General features: G+C 46.1%; 1 pseudogene; it reads right to left on the bottom strand.

Annotated features, from left to right (window-relative positions):
* Positions 1–433: 433 nt before the first annotated feature.
* On the bottom strand, positions 434–10882 carry LOC119921669 (annotated as a pseudogene).
* Between the last annotated feature and the right edge of the window lie 4925 nt (positions 10883–15807).

A 15807-nucleotide genomic window follows, 5' to 3' on the forward strand; every position in this document is an offset into this window, starting at 1 on the left:
AGGTCGCCTTGGTCACGGCCATAACAATGTGCCTTGACCACTGGTATAGACCCAGACGTGGGACTGTGATTTATATTCAGACACACGGGACAATGTTCGTATTTGCACACTTAAGTGGGGTCGGGGAAAGCGGCCCAGCATATTTCCCCGACTTTTGTTGCCCACCCTAGACGCATACTCCCGCAGGAGCGGCATTGACTCCATTTTCCCTTTAGGCTTAGCATTAACGACTCCATTGTGTGCAAGGCTCAAGAACAGGATGTGTGAGGAATAGGAACCGGCTGAGCAGAAGATTCTGTAATCGAGGAGGGTTTACACTGAACAAAGCGGCTCCGCCCTATCTGGGCCGTCCCCATCCCGTGTGGGCCGTTGTCTCCTGATAACATCTCCTGATAACAGGGACACATGATCATATAAGGCAAAGTGTGTGCCTTTACTCAGGATCGAGGAATATCAAGGTTCTGCGCACGCGGGAATACTTTAGCTCGAATGGGGAACCGAATAAAGGGGGAGGAAGCAGCTGGGATCAGGGCTGCTTGTCACTCGTACCTCTCTCGAGAAGTGAACGGGCAAGTAGTCCCCTTCCTCCTCTACTGCTCTAACTGAACTCAAGTCTCCGAATCATTTTTCTTATCTGCGTCACCACCTTGTGTTCTCGAACCCTGCGGCCGGTTTACGCTGGCTAACTTATTTTGCACTCTACTTTTGAAAACATCTTTCACTGACATGCTTGGCCAGAAATCTTTCACACACTGAGGTTGTGTCGGAGCAACTGGTCTAGCATGTCTCCTCACTTCCCTAGGTTTCTTACTCGGTTCTTGAGGTGTTCGTCCCCTTATAGGTTCTTCCGGTGTCTGCCCCCCTTCAAAAAATATGTTCCCCGTTTTCCTCTTGTTCTGGACGGAATGGGATCCACGGTGGCCAGGGAGAGAGGTCTGGTGGACCGAGGAGGTTCTCCGCCAAGGGATTTCAAAAGGCTCCCTTAACTGAGGTGTGCGATGCATTGAGTCCTCGGTCCAGCCTAAGTTGGCCTTTCCCATGAACTCATATGGATCCTAGACGAGGTCCCAAATGTTGAGTCCAAGAAAGAAAATCAAGTCGCAACAACAAAATATTTTTGGGTGAGCACAGTCATACTCTGTTGCCCTAAAGGCGAGCTCAACCTCATCGCCAGTAAGTGGGAAAGGTAGCTATTTATAGTCCGTGGTGGGCCTGGTTTTTATTCACACCAACAACAGAACCCAATTAAGTGTGGCTCCAGTTCCTTTAACAGACCACAGGGTGTGGCTGAAATTGACGACAGGGGAAGAATGAGGCTGAAGCAGGATTTAGGAAAATAAGGGAGATTAATGCAAAATAGGGACTGAAAACAAAATGGTTTAGAGCTGGTTTCCATAGGGGGAATCAGTCAATCAATCAGTGGTGTTCACTGGACGCTTCCTGTAGGCGGAGCACTGTAATAATAATAATAATAATAATAATGTTTTTGTTAAGCGCTTACTATGTGCCAAGCACTATTCTAAGCCCTGAGGTAGATACAAGGTAATCAGGTTGTCCCACGAGGGGCTTGCAGTCAATCTCCATTTCACAGATGAGGTAACTGAGGCACAGATAAATTGAGTGGTTTGTCAAGGGACACACAGCAGACAAGTGGCGGAGCTGGAATTAGAGCACTCGTCCCCTGACTCACAAGCCCCATGCTCTTTGCAATAAGCCATGCTGCTTCTCTCAAGAGCTTCGTACAGCGCTCTGCATATACCAAGTGCTTAATAAACATCACTAATTGACTCTGTTGAGTGTACTGTTTACCATATTTACTTGAATCATCATCATTCCATTTTTTTGTGAACCCAAAACAGGGTAAGGTCTACTATGTGAGGTCATAGAAGAACAAATTATAGCAATAAGGGGAGCAGAAGAAAAAAAAAGGGGAGGAAAGGAGGGGAGAAGAAGAGAAAGGTAAGAGAATACACTTATCCTTCATTGCACTTTCCAAAGTGCTGCATACAATGTCTCCCCAAACACTTAGTACAATCAATCAATGGTATTTATTGAACACTTACTGTGCACAGAGCACTGTACTAGGCACTTGGGAGACTACAATTTAAAAGAGTTGGTAAGCGGGGTCCCTGCCCCAAAGGAGCGCACATCTACAGGTGGAGGCAGACATTACAGATAGTACAGACAGCATTCTGTACCCAGTTGCTATAAAATAAATATCAATGAGAAAATAATGTGAATTTAGAAAGTTTTATATGTCAAGCATCTGATCTAGCATCACAATTTGGGATTTCTAACCCTTATGGATGTCTTTTCTAAATATTCAAACAATCCAATACCTTTAAAACTGAAGCCCTATAAACATGAACTAGAAAGACACTGATGGCCTGAACCTAACAAGACTTATTTCAATAGTGCCAATTCAAATCTTGCACATAGTAAGCCCTTGATAAATGTCATTAAATAATTCAGGCTATATTTCATCTCTCAAAAAATATATACTGTACTGAGTGCTCGGGAGAGCGCTCAGAGTTGGTAGACGCCTTACCTGCTCACAAGGAGTTTACAGGTTACAGTCTAGATACAATCTATAGCTATCTGTTGATCTCTCCTCCGTTTCTCCTCCTTCTCCTTGAATTTTGAGATCCAAGTTGAGGATTGAGGATTTTGATCAGGTATGAGCAATTTGTCGGGGGGGATGAAAGGGTGGACATATTTTCCTTACCTTCTAGAGAATTTTATGCACGGCGTAGCTCATTGAAACAAAAATAAATTCCAAAAGCAGCATGACCTACTGGAAAGGGTACAGGATTAGGTTTCAGGAGACTTAATACAGATAATGGTATTTCTTAAGCATTAACTATGTGCCAAGTAAATTCTAAGCGCTGAAGTAGATATAGGATAACCCAGGTTTGACAGAGACCCTGTCCCATATGGGACTCCCAGCCAAGGTAGGAGGGAGTACGATTTAATCCCCGTTTTGACAGATGAGGAAACTGAGGCACAGACAGTTAATTGACTTGCCCAAAGCCACACGGCAGACATGTAGCAGACCCACATCTAATGAGCCCATATCCTCTGATGTCCAGGCCCATAATCCTTCCTCCAGGCTGCACTTCTTCTCTTGAATATTAATCTTGGTTCTACCACTTACCTGCTTTGGGACAATGAGCAAGTCACTTAACTTTTCTGCAGCCCCGTTTCCTCATCTGTAAAAGGGGGATAAAATATCTGTTCTCCCTCCACATTAGATTGAGAGCCTGTGTGGAACAGGGATTGGTTTCAGATCTGAGAAGAGAAGCAGTATGGCCTAGTGGATAGAGCACGGGCCTGGGAGTCAGAAGGATCTGGGTTCTAGTCCCACTGCTTAGAACTCTGCTTGGCACATAGTAAACACTTAAAAAGTACAATAATGATTGTTATTATCCCATCTCTGCCAATTGTCTGTTGTGTCACCGTGGACAAATAATTTCACTTCTCTGTGCCTCAGTTACCTCATCTGTAAAATGGTGATTACTCCTGCAAGCTCTATGTGGGACAGGGTCTGTGTCCAACCCGATTAATTTGTACCTACCGCAGGACATAGAACAGTACCTGGCACATAGTAAGCACTTTACCAATACCACAATTATTACCTGATTTTATGCCAGCTACCCCAGTGGTTTGGACATTTTAAGCACTTAAACAAATACCACAGTCGTTATTGTTATTTCTGACAGTCCAAACACCTAATACTCAGTTAATGACACACAATCTCCAGCAAGAATTAATTATTGGCTTCTGGGGTAGTTTTTGATATGGGAAATCTTGATGGTTAAAATCTGTCACCCAAGAGGCATTCCACATTTGGTTTATATTGATTAGCCCCTCCCCTTGGCTGATATTCTGTGAGGTAAAGCTTGGAGTCCGTGATTTTATAATGATATTTGTTCAGCACTTGCTATGTGCTAGATAGATACAAGATGGATTACCAAGTCCCATATTGGGCTCTCAGTCGAAGTAGGAGGGAGAACAGGTATTGAATCTCCAATTTGCAGATGAGGGAACTGAGGCACAGAGAAGTGAAATGACATACCCAAGTTCACACAGCAGGCAAGTGGTGGAGCTGGTATTAGAACCCAGGCCCTCTGACTTCCAGGTCCATGCTCTTTCCACTAGACCAAGCTGCTTTTCACTCCACTCACCTCGAGGATTCTCTGACAGTTATCATCCCTGAGAGGCATCTCTGTTACACTGCTTATGACCTGAAGGTTTTCAATCCCAGTTGGTGACTTTGCAGGTGAATCCTTTATTGATTAATCGCTCACATAACTCATTAAACAGTCTCTGGGACCTGACAAGGAGGAAAATTGGCAGTGGGGAGAGCAGGTTGGTTTTCCGTTGGAAAAGTTCCCTTCCAGATGGTGTCATAGGCATAGCTTTTGATAGGATAATCTCAGTCTGAGGGAGATGAGGTCACACCGTCTTGATCTTATGATTGCTGCCGAGTCAGCCCCGCCAGAATCAGATGGACCAAGCGCTTCAATCCTGCAGCTAAGTGAATATCGTTTTCTTTTTCTTAATGATATTTGTTAGGTGCTTATTCTGTGCCAGGCACTGCATTACACTCTGGGGTAGATGCAGATTAATAGTTTGGACACACTCCCTGTCCCACACCCCCATTTTACAGATGAGGTACCTGAGGCCTAGAGAAGATGTGATTTGCCCAAGGTCACACAGCAGACAAGAGAGGGAGTCATAATTAGAACCCAGGTCCTCTGACTCCCAGGCCAGGGCTCTATTCATTAGGCCACGTGGCTTTCCCTGGCATGTCTACTAATTCTGTTGTATCGAGGGTTCAATAAATACTACTGAATAGTTGATTGATTGATGTCTCAGGCTGGATGATAGGGATGGCTTGGGATACAGTCTACCTCTGGTGAAGGAGGTGGGACAGAATCTGTCCTGAGGAACACTAGGGGGTGTTGTAGCAGAAAGGAAAACTTGCTACTGAATTCTGAATGCTGATGCTGAATTCTCAGCATCTCTCCACCCATCCACCAGGACCTGGCTACCTGACCTCGGCCTGACCTGAAGACTCTGTAAGACCCTAAGCCGGAAACCTTTGGCTAGAAATTACCCATTCATATAGTCTATATGACATTTGGGGTGGGGGAGGGCTGGTATGCATCTCTTTCTTTCCCTATATGCTTCCCAGGCACAGGAACTGAATCTTAAATTTGAAGCAGGTGCCAAAGAAAATATACCAGAATCCTCACGACATGACAGTACTATAATAATTTCTCAATGTCTGTAAAGGAATATACCTCAAGCAGGTGGCAGGGATTTTTTCGTTTGACTGAGGTTTAATAATAATCGTGGTATTTGTTAAACACTTACTGTGGACCAAGTACTGTACTAAATGATGGGGTAAATACAAGATAATCTATCTGCCTGTAAACTGTGAATAAGAGTGTGTCCCCACGTGAGACAGGAACTGTGTTCAATCTCATAACCATGTATTTAACACAGCTCTTATCACAGGGCTCATACATGCAATAATAACAACCAACGGGCAGGTGAGCAGAAACCCCAGGTGGGGCTCACACTTCAAGTAGGAGGGACACCAGGAATTGAATCCTCATTTTGCAGATTTAGAAAACTGAGGCCCAGAGAAGTTAAGGCACTTGCCCAAGGTCACACAGCAGGCAAGAGGCAGAGGCCGGATTATAACCCAGATCCTCTGACTCCGGGATTGGTGCTCTTTCCACTAGGGCACACTGCTTCCTGGTTTAAAGGTTTCTTGGGAATATGCAATAAAAGCAAAGACATAGTTCGTGCTCTCTTGAAGCTTGCAATCAAATGAAATCCTTCATTTCCCCAACACTCTTACCATCTCTGAGATCAGGGCTTGGAGCATCTGCTATTTTTTCGTTTTATCTCTCTCAAATTTCTGTCCTTAATGTTTGTATCTTTTTTGATTAATCCTCTTCTTTTGCATGTTTTGGATTCATCTTTTCAATAATAACAATAATGGTATTTGTTAAGCGCTTACTATGTGCCAAGAACTGTTCTAAGAGCTGGGGCAGATACAAGGCAATCAGATTGAACATAGTCCCTGTCCCACATGGGGCTCACAGGCTCAATCTCCATTTTATTCATTCGTTTCATTCATTCAATTATATTTATTGAGCGTTCACTGTGCACAGATCATTGTACTAAGCGCTTGGAAAGTACAATTCGGCAACAGAGACAATACCTACCCAAAACCGAGCTCACAGTCTAGTAGGAGGAGACAAACAACAAAACAAAACAAGCAGACAAGCATCAACAGCATTTTACAGATGAGGTAACTGAGACACAGAGAAGTAAGAGGCACAGACAAAGTGAGACACAGACACAGTGAGACATGCTGAGAAGTAGTGTGGATCAGGGGAAAGAGCACGGGCGTGGGAGTTAGAGGTCATGGGTTCAAATCCCGGCTCCACCACTTGTCAGGTGTGTGACTTCGGGCTAGTCACTTAACTTCTCTGGGCCTCAGTTACCTCATCTGTAAAATGGAGATGAAGAGTGTGAGCCCCCCGTGGGACAGGCCGATCACATTGTAACCTCCCCAGCGCTTAGACCAGTACTTTGCACACAGTAAGCGCTTAATAGAAACCATTGTTAGTATTAGTATTATTATAGTGACTTGCCGAATGTCACACAGCAGACAGGTGTAGGAGTCATAATTCTAACCCAAGACCTCTGACTCACAAGCCTGTGCTCTTGCTGCTAGGCCATACTCAACACTTAGGAAGGTATACTGGAGGTAGAAAACCTGGCCCCCCTTTTCCTCAGATACCCCTCCCCTACCCATCGCCCCATGTTGCTCCCTTTGCTCCACTCCCCCTCCCCGCCCCACAGCACTTGTGTGCATATGTATATATCTATAATTCTATTTATTTACATTAAAGGTTGTTGAATTGTTTTGATGTATATAGATCTATATTTCTATGTACGTTGATACTATTGATGCCTGTTAATCGTTTTGATGTCTGTCTCACCCCTTCTAGACAGTAAGCCCAGGACAGAGATTGTCTCCCGTCTGGACTACTGCATCAGCCTTCTCTCTGATCTCCCATCCTCGTGTCTCTCCCCACTTCAATCCATAATTCATGCTGCTGCCCGGATTGCCTTCGCCCAGAAACGCTCTGGGCATGTTACTCCCCTCCTCAAAAGTCTCCAGTGGCTACCAATCTGCGCATCAGGCAGAAACTCCTCACCCTCGGCTTCAAGGCTCTCCATCACCTCGCCCCCTCCTACCTCACCTCCCTTCTCTCCTTCTACAGCCCAGCCCGAACCCTCCGCTCCTCTGCCGCTAATCTGCTCACTGTGACTCGTTCTCACCTGTCCCGGTGTCTACCCCGGGCCCTCGTCATCCCCCTGGCCTGGAATGCCCTTCCTCTGCCCATCCGCCAAGCTAGCTCTCTTCCTCCCTTCAAGGCCATACTGAGAGCTCACCTCCTCCAGGAGGCCTTCCCAGACTGAGCCCCCTCCTTCCTCTCCCCCTCGTCCCCCTCTCCATCCCCCCGTCTTACCTCCTTCCCTTCCCCACAGCACCTGTATATAGTATATATGTTTGCACATATTTATTACTCTATTTATTTATTTATTTTACTTGTACATATCTATTCTATTTATTTTATTTTGTTAATATGTTTGGTTTTGTTCTCTGTCTCCCCCTTCTAGACTGTAAGCCCACTGTTGGGTAGGGACTGTCCCTACATTTTGCCAACTTGTACTTCCCAAACTCTTAGTACAGTGCTCTGCACACAGTAAGCGCTCAATAAATACGATTGATTGATTGATTGATTAGTGAACCGTACTTTCCAAGCGCTTAGTACAGAGCTCTGCACACAGTAAGCGCTCAATAAATATGATCGGATGAATGAATGTTTCTTACCCTCAAGAAGCTTGCACTTTAATAGGATGAGCACTCAACCGTGTCCAGAGAACTCTACCGTGCACTTGGGACTGTAGAATAGAGGTAGAAGTTCTGATCCCTGACCTTACATTCTAGTAGTATTAATTGAACCTCTACTGGGTACAGAGCACTATACTGAGCATTTGGGAGAATGGAATAGAGGTAGAAAACTTGATCCTTGCTTTCAAGGAGCTTCCACTCTAAAGTGGATGGCAGACAAACAGTGAGCAGTGTGAAGCAGTGTGGATTAGTGGAAAGAGCCCGGGTTTCTGAGTCCTTGGGAGGACCTGGGATTTAACCCCGGCTGTGCCATTTGTTTGCCATGTGACCTTGGGCAAGTCGCTTCGCTTATCTGGTCCCCAGTTACCTCATATTACCTCATATCTACCTGAGAGCTTAGAACAGTGCTTGGCACTTAGTAAGTGCTTAAGAAATACCATTATTATTAATATTGTGGGACATGGATTGTGTACAACTTGATGAGTTTGTAACCACCCCAGAGCTTAGAACAGTGCTCGACCCATATTGAGCCCTTTACATTGAAGGAATACTGCAATTCATTAATTTACAGAAAGGAGGAAGAGATGGCTAAAATAGTCACATATGGAAATGGCGGTGTACAAAAGGACTACAGGAGAATGTGGGTACAAATGCAATAAGGCTCTCACATCGGATATCAGATATGCAAATTTTCCAGTCGTTTGCCATCGGATATGGAAATTATCCCTTACACTCTTCAGGCCCTCCAGCTGAGTGAACAGGAAGTGATTTTGGAGCGCCCCCAGCAGGGTAGATGAGGAAGGGGTAGATGACCTGAGGAAGGCAAAGTCTCTGCCCTCACTGGGCTGATAGTCTTGTTGAGGTGAGGTGGATTAGCTAAGCAGCTTGGCTTTCAGGAAAGAGCCCAGGCTTGTCGGGTCAGAGGTCGTGGGTTCTAATACCGTCTCCGCCACTTGGCTGTGTGACCTTGGGCAAGTCACTTAATTTCTCTGTGCCTCAGCTACCTCACCTGTAAAATGGAGATTAAGACTGTGAGCCCCACGTGGGACAACCTGATGACCTTGTATCTACCCCAGCCCTTAAAACACTGTTTAGCACAAAGTAAGCGCTTAACAAATACAATGACTATAGAGAAGCAGTGTGGCTTATTGGAAAGAGCACAGGCCTGAGGGTCAGAAATCCTGGGTTCTAGTCCCGGCTCTGCCACTTATCAGCTGTGTGACTTTGGGCCAGTCAATTAACTTCTCTGTGCCTCAGTTCCCTCACTCTGGTAAAACGGTGATTAGGATTGTGAGCCCCACGAGGTACAAACCGATTTCCTTATATCTACCCCAGCGCTTAGAACAGTGCTTCGTACATAGTAAGAGAGCTTAAACAAAATACCATCATTATCATTATTATAATGGCCAGAGTGTAGGTCCATCCTCTCCCAGGGACTGCAAAGGATTATCGTGGGAAAATATTTAGTTGTCCTTTAGGCTCCTCCATGAAGCAGCGTGGCCTGGTGGATAGGGCACAGGCCCAGCGTCTAATCCTGGCTCCACCTCTCATCTGCTGTGAGACCTTTGGCAAGTCACTTGACTTCTCTGATCCTCTGTGACCTAGTCTGTAATATAGGGATTAAGACTGTGAGCCCCATGTGGTACAGGGACTGTGTCCAACCCGATATGCTTGTATGCACCCAAGCACTTCGTTCAGTGCCTAGCACATAGGAAGTGCTTGACAAACACCACAGTTATTAGTATTATTATTGTTCTCTGGGCCTCAGTAACTTCATTTGTAAAATGGGGATTGAGACTGTGAGCACCACGTGGGACCCTGGCCAAGTCACTTCAGTTCTCTAGGTCTCAGTTCCCTGTCTGTAAAATGGGTTATTAAGAGCGTAAGCCCCATGTGGGACAAGGACCGTGTCCAAACTGATCAACTTGTATCTATCCCGGAATTTAGAACAGCGCTCTTCACTCGGTAACCTCTCAGTGAGTACCATAATAGTAATAATAATAATAATTATTATCATTATTATTATTATTATTATTATTTTATTATTATCGGCGTTTCAAGGAGGAGAAGAATTTCCGGGCGCCTGCCTGGATCACTCTGTTTCAGAGGCTATAGACTGCCGCCACCTTGTCCCTGTTGAAGGAGTATGAGGAAGCTGGCTGGATGTAGATGTAGATGACGGGGGAGTAGTAGAGGGAGATCACGAAGAGGTGAGAAGATCAGGTGGAGAAAGCCTTCCTCTTGCCCTCGGCCGTCCGGATGCGGACGATGGCGGCCACGATGAAGCTGTAGGAATGACAGGTCAGCAGGAAGTCTCCCATGGCCAGGGTGATGTCAACGACGAAGACCATCACCTCGTTGGCCCGAAGGGGACTGCAGGAGAGGGCCAGCAGGGGAAGAGGGGATCTCGCAAAAGAAGTAGTTAATGGCATTCGGCCCCCAGAAGATCAGCTGGAAGATGAGACCTGTGCGCACCCAAGCGTTGGTGACAGCGACGAGGAGAACGGTGGCAAGGAGGGTGGAGCACGTCCGCCAGCTCATGATGGCGGCGTAGCGAAAAAAGAAGAAGATGGCCACGTAGTGGTTGTAAGCGATAGCGGTGAAGAGAACCATCTCAGCCCCCAGGGACCAGTTGAAGAAGAAGAGCTGGGCCATGCAGCCGCCATACTTGATGGTCTTCCGGCTCCCCAGCGTGGCCTCCAACATCTTGCAGACAATGGAGGAAGTGCACACGACGTCCACCAGGGCCAGGGCCAGCAGCAGGACGTACATTGGCATGTGCAGGTCCGCGCTGAGATAGACCGCGGCCACGATGAGACTGTTGCCCAGCACGGCCACCAGGTAGACGTACAGGAAGATGGCGAAGAGGAGGGGCTGCATCTAGAGGCTGTTCGACTGGCTCTGGATGACGAACTTGGTCACGGTGCTGTGGTTCATCGGACTTGGGGTCAAGGGAACCGGACAGGGGCTGGTGAAGGGGAGAGGAAGACCTGGCCGTGGAATGAAGCAGAGGAGCTGCGGGGATATAGGTGGGAGAGCTGGTGGGAAAGGGCGAAGGGAGAGTCGGTGGTGGAGGTGAAAGGGAGAGATGATGGAGAAGGACAGAGCTGGCGGGGAGGAAGGATGCCGAGCTGGTGGAGAAGAGGAGAGGAAAGAGCTGTTGTCTGCTTCTTAGGTCTTCTCTGTCGTCCCTGGCTCTGGGAACCGCCCCTGTACGATGTTAACTTGGTAGTAATGCGAGAAACTGAGGAAACAATAGAAGTAGTTTACTACTACTATTACTATTACTACTACTACTTATAATAATGATGTTTCTTAAGTGTTTACTACGTGCCAATCACTGCTCTAAGCGCTGGGGTAGGTACAAGGTTATCAGATTGTGGGGCTCGCCGTCAATCCTCATTTTACACATGAGGGAACTGAAGCACAGAGAAGTGAAGTGACTTGCGCAGGTCATACAGCAGACAAGTGGCAGAGCCGGGATTAGAACCCATGTTTTCTGAATCCCAAGTCAGGGCTCTACCCACTAAGTCTTTCTCCTCCTTATCCTCCTCCTCCTCCTCCTCCTCCTCTTCCCCCTTTTCCTCTTCTCCCTTCGCCCTTCTCCTTTCAACTGTGTATATGTGAGTGTGCATTTGTGTATGTGAGAATGAGTGCAGGTGTGTATGTGTGTGGCTCTGTGAGTCTGTGACCTTACAGGTGTCAGCATGAGAAGTGTTTGGGAGTGGGCGTGTTTGAGAGCAGATTGAGAGTGAGGGTGTATCAAATGTGAACATATATGTGTGCCGGGAGTATGAGTACATGTGTATGTGTGTGTCCCTCACCAACACCCTGACCGAAATACCGAAAGCTTTCCACAATAGTGGCAAGCATTCATTCATTCAATCGTATTTATTGAGCGCTTAATGTGTGCGAAGCACTGTACTAAGCGCTTGGAATGTACAATTCAGCCACAGATAGAGACAATTCCTGTCCACAACGGGCTCACAGAACCCATCAGTATGTACGATTGATTGATTGATGGCTGGATGGTTGGCTATCACGGGGCTCTCTTGAAGAGCGGAATGGTAAGTTTCCAACCTACACTGTCAGAGTCCGGGACCCACGTTATCTCCCCACCCCTGCCCTCCGCTTCCCCCTCCCCCCAAGGTCCGCCTCTGCGACCCTCCTTCTCACTCGGCCTTGACTCTTACATCAGCCTCCTCGCTGACCTCCATGCCCCCTGTTTCTCCCCACTCCAGTCTGTGTTTCACTCTACTGTCCGGATCATTTTTCTACAAAAAAGTTCAGCCATGTTTCCCTTCTCCTGAAGAACCTTCGGTGGTTGCTCATCCACCTCTGCATCAAACCGAAATTCCTCGTCATTGGCTTTAAAGCATGTAGTCAACTCGCACTACCCTACCTCAACTTGTCCCACGCTGTGAGAAGCAGCATGGCTTAATGGAAAGAGCGTGGGCTTGGGAACCAGAGAATGTGGGTTGAGTCCCGCCTCTGCCACTTGTCTGCTATGTGACCTTGGTCAGGTCACTTAACTTCTCTGTGCCTCAGTTACCTCATCAGCAAAATGGGTATTAAAAGCGTGAGCCCGACGTGGGACAATCTGATCATCCCATATCTACCCCAGCGCTTAGAACAGTGCTTGGCACATAGTAAGGGCTTAATAAATATAGCTTTAATTCAATTTTTTTCTGACGATTTTGACACCTGTCTACATGTTTTGTTTTGTTGTCTGTCTCCCCCTTCTAAACTGTGAGCCAGTTGTTGGGTAGGGACCGTCTCTATATGTCACCGACTTGTATTTCCCAAGCGCTTATTACAGTGCTCTGCACACAGTAAGTGCTGAATAAATACGATTGAATGAATGAAATAGCATTATTATTATAATTATTATTACCTCACCTCATGGATCTACTACTGCAGCCCAGCCCGCACACTCCACTCCTCTAGCGCCAGGCCACACACTGTTCCCCGATCTCATCTATCTCGCTCCCGACCCCTTTCCCATGTCTTCCCCCTCACCTGGAGCTCCCTCCCCCTCCAGACCCCCACTCTGCGCACCTTCAAAGCCTTACTGAAGGCACATCTCCTCCAAGAGGTCTTCGCTGATTAAGCCCTGTTTTCCCCACCTCCCTTTCCTTCTTCAGTATCTATGCCATCGAATCTGTGACCGCTGGGCAAACCTTACCACTTACATACACATCTATAAATTATGTATTAATTATTTATTCATATTCATGTCTGTCTTCCCCTCTGGACTGTAAGATCGTCGTGGGCAGGGAATGTGTCTACCACCTCTGTTATATTGTGCTCCTTCAGGCACTTAGTGCAGTGCTCTGCCCACAGTTAGTGCTCAATAAATACCATTTATGTTTTACTATGTGCTAGGAACTGTACTGAGCACTGAGGAAGATAGAAGATAATCAGGTCTGGAAAAGATGTGGCCCCAGAGTTCCTTTATAGTAGGAATAACTGGTTTCTGTTAAACATTCACTATTTGCCAAGCAGCCTGTGAGTCAGAAGGACTAGGGTTCTAATCCTAGTTCCTTCACTTGTCTGCTGTGTGACCTTGGGCAAATCACTTCAGTTCTCTGCACCTCAGTTGCCTCATCTGTAAAATGAGCCCCATGCGGTGCATGGATATTGTCCAACCTGATTACCTTCTCTCTACTCCAGCGCTTAGAACAGTGCCTGGCACATAGTAAACATTTAACAAATACCATTAGAAATACAGGAAAATCAGGTAGACATATTTCCCGTCGCACATGGGGCTCAGAAGACAGTGGGAGAGCAGGGCTTTTATCCGCTTTTATCTTCATTGTACAGGTGAGGAAACCGAAGTTTAGAGAAGTTAAGTGACTTGCCCGAGGTCACACAAAGCTAGCGGAGCCGAGATTAGAGGCCAGGCTTCGTGATACTATGTCTTGTCTTCTTTCTAGTATGAGGCATTTTATTTGAAGCCTTTCAATCTCTCCCCACATGACCATGATTCCGGCTGTCAAGTTTTCTCATCTGTGAAATAGTGATTAAATATCCCTTATTAGCTTGTATCTAACCAAAGATTTAGCACAGTGCTTGGCACATAGTAAGTGCTTAACAAACAAATACCTTAGAAAAGCCCCCCCAGACCTTCTCTCCCTTCCCTTTTATACTGGTAAGCCCATGTAGTCTGGGACTGTGTCTGACCTGATTATCCTGCTTCTACTCCAGTGCGTAGTACAGTGCTCGGCACAAAGGTAGTGCTGAACAAATAACAAAATTTTAATAATTATACGACATAATAAGAAAAACAACAATACTAAAAGTGGGTAATTCTATGAACAGGATAATTCTCTAAACACCAACAGATTTCATGCAGATAGAATTATTCTTCTCATGGTATTTGTTAAATGCTCACTCTGTGTCAGGCAATGAACTAAGTGCTGGGCAGATATAAACTAATCAGGTTGGACACAATCCCTGTCCCACATGGGGCTCACACTCTTAATCTCCCCATTTTACAGGTGGGGTAACTGAGGTCCAGAGAAGTTAAGTGACCTGCCCAAAGTCAGGCAGCAGACAACTGGTGGAGCTGGAATTAGAACCCAGGTGCTTCTGATACATGCTACACGTCCCCAAATCCTCTGATTAATCAGTCAATTTATGGTGTATGTTGAGAATTTACTGGATGCAGAGCACTGTGGGAAATGGGGCTACAGAGGTAATTACTCACCTGGTTGTAACTCCCCGAGGTGTGTGAGTGGGGTGATGAGGAGGGGGGTTCGTATCTTCTAATTCTTTCGTGTTCTCCCAAGCACACAATGCTCTGTCCATGATAAATGCTATTGATTACAAGGTGTCTCGGTGGAAAGAGCTTGGGTTTGGAATTCAGAGGATGAGGGTTCTAACCCCAGTCCCAGTTCTGTCATGTACCTGCTGCGTCACTTTGGTCAAGTTACCTCAATTCTTTATGCATCAATTCCCTCATCTGTAAAATGAGGATTAAGTTTCCCCACGTGGGGACAGAGACTATGTTCTGGACTGATTAGGCTGAACCTAGTCTGAACTGATTCTAGACTCTGAGCCCACTGTGGGATAGGGGCCATCTCTATATGTTGCCAACTTGTACTTCCCAAGCAGTTAGTACAGTGCTCTGCACACAGTAAGCACTCAATAAATACGACTGAATGAATGAATGAATTGATTAGCTTGAACCTACCCCAGAGCTTAGTGCAATACCTGGTACATAGAAAGTGCTTTACAAATACCACACACACACACACGCACGCACACACGTACACATACACACACACACACACACACACACGCACAAGATTAGACCACCCCCATGCCTTGTTTTAAGATTGCATTTTTAACTTGCATCTACTTCGGCACTTAGCCCCTAGTGTTTCATAAATGTCATTTTTCTGCAAAGTAGTCATTGTTATAGCAATACTTATGGATATAACATAGCACTTTTCTTTTCCAAAGCCGTTTCACGTTGTTCATCCCATCTTTGACCTTACAACATCCCTATGAACTAGGAAGAGGGAGGAATTATCATTCCTATAGTGGCCTGGGGGGAATGCCACTGGTCTGGGAGTCAGAGGACTGGGTTCTAATTCCAGCTCTACCTGTTGCCTGCTCTGTGACTTTGGACAAGTCAATTTACTTCTCTATGCACCGGCTTCTTCTTCTCCTCTAAATCAATCAATCAATCAATCATATTTATTGAGCGCTTACTGTGTGCAGAGCACTGTACTAAGCGCTTAGGAAGTACAAGTTGGCAACATATAGAGACAGTCCCTACCCAACAGTGGGCTCACAGTCTAAAAGGGGGTGACAGAGAAGAAAACCAAACATACTAACAAAATAAAATAAATAGA

This window comes from Tachyglossus aculeatus, assembly GCF_015852505.1.
Source record: "Tachyglossus aculeatus isolate mTacAcu1 chromosome 12 unlocalized genomic scaffold, mTacAcu1.pri SUPER_6_unloc_4, whole genome shotgun sequence".
NCBI classification, from domain to species: Eukaryota; Metazoa; Chordata; class Mammalia; order Monotremata; family Tachyglossidae; genus Tachyglossus; species Tachyglossus aculeatus.